This window comes from Fukomys damarensis, unplaced genomic scaffold (genome assembly GCF_012274545.1).
Source record: "Fukomys damarensis isolate Sample0158 unplaced genomic scaffold, DMR_v1.0_HiC HiC_scaffold_38, whole genome shotgun sequence".
In the NCBI taxonomy this organism is placed as follows: domain Eukaryota; kingdom Metazoa; phylum Chordata; class Mammalia; order Rodentia; family Bathyergidae; genus Fukomys; species Fukomys damarensis.
The window spans coordinates 68,407,648-68,409,472 of NW_022900950.1; positions in this window are offsets into that span (position 1 = coordinate 68,407,648).

A 1,825-nucleotide genomic window follows, 5' to 3' on the forward strand; every position below is an offset into this window, starting at 1 on the left:
TAATTGAGCCTTCTAAAAAAAAAAAAAAAAAAAAGCAAAAAGGCTGGTGATGCAGCTCAGTGCAGAGGACTCAGGTTTAATCTATAGGACTACAAATTAATGAGAGAGTGAGTGAATGAATGAATAAGCCATTAGATGAAAAGGCCTCACCTAGGTTACAGAGTTCGATGGCACATAGAATTATTATAGAAGCCACCGGATCACTTACACAATACTAAATTTGTTATTCTAAGTTTGTTACTGAAAAGTATATATATATTTTAGTCAGAGTTATTTTACTGTTGAGCACTGCTATACCACTAATCATTTTGTGGAGAAATTCACCAGGACTGACATGACATTGTTCATTTATTACATTTACTGATGTTTATTGAGCCATTGGCTTTGAGGACAGTATACGTATGGTTGGAGTTTCACCAACTCCTAGTTGGTGTTGACTTACTAATTCTTCTGTGGAAACTGCACTTAATAAAGACTAACCCTTTCATGAAAGATCAGAGATGGACTTAGTACCCTTTCCTTCCAACTTTGATTCTAAATGACTTCATATTCCATTGAGATCATATGGATACATAATTTACATATAAGGATTATATTGTTTCCTATGCAAGTGACATGGTTTGAATTATCCCAAACCATAAGGAACTTAAAACTCAAAAATATTTCTTAGTTTGATAAGGCCATGATAAGAAAGTACAGCAGACCAGGCGACTTTTTTTTGGTTTTGTTTTTTTTTAAAACAGGGTCTCACTATGTAGTTGAGACAGAACTCTAGAACTCAGTATGTAGCCCAGGCTGTAGACCAGGTGACTTTTAAACAACAGAAATTTTATTATTTTCCACAGTTCCTGAGGCTGAAAGTCTGAGACGAGGGCGCCAATATTGTGTGTTGTGGTGAAGACCCTCTTATGAGTTGTAGACTGCTGGTTTCTTGTAGAATATTTACATAGTGGCAAGAGAGCTAGGGAGATCTCTAGGGTCCTTTTTATAAGAGCACTAGTCCCACTCCTGAGGGCACCATCCTCATGACCTTATTACTTTCCAAAAGCCCCACCTTCTAATACCTCACATTAGGGGGTTAGGATTTCAAAACATGAATTTGGTGGGCAACATGGGACATAAAGTCTTAGTTCATAATACTTTCTGTTATAGTCTGAAAAATGACTGTAAGATAAACTATTTAGAACTTGAAATACTATATTTGTATACCTATTCCAAAATATAATTTATTTTTATCTATTAGCTCTGTACTCTGTACTCTGTATTGCTTGTCGACCAAGGTTGTCCATCTATCACATCACTGTCTGTCAAGAGAAGATTTACTAATCAGCTATATTACTTGACTAAATTTAAAACTTTGTCATAGTGCATTGAATCATAACTTCAAACTATTATTGTTATGTACTCTCTACTTCTACCCTTAAACGATCAAAAGCAATCAATTCTGCTTTTGTAATAGTCTGGTTATCACATAAAATTAGTGTGAAATTATCCTATTACTATTAGTTGCTAGTCTAAATTATCCATCGATAGTGTTTATTTTGGGTTTTACTGACAGTTTTCTGGCTTTATAGGAATTAGCAATTTTATTAAAATTCTCTAATTTAAAATTTTAGTTTGCGATATTTTATGTTACATTTCCTTTAAGAGTATATTTGTGCAGCTGGGTGTGGTGATGCATGCCTGTAATCCCAGCATATGGGAGGCTGAGGCAGGAGGATTACTGTGAGTTCAAGACCAGCCTGGGCTACATAGTGAGTTCCAGGTCAGTCTCAACTACATAGTGAGACCCTGTCTCAAAAAACCAAAAAAAAAAAAAAAAAAA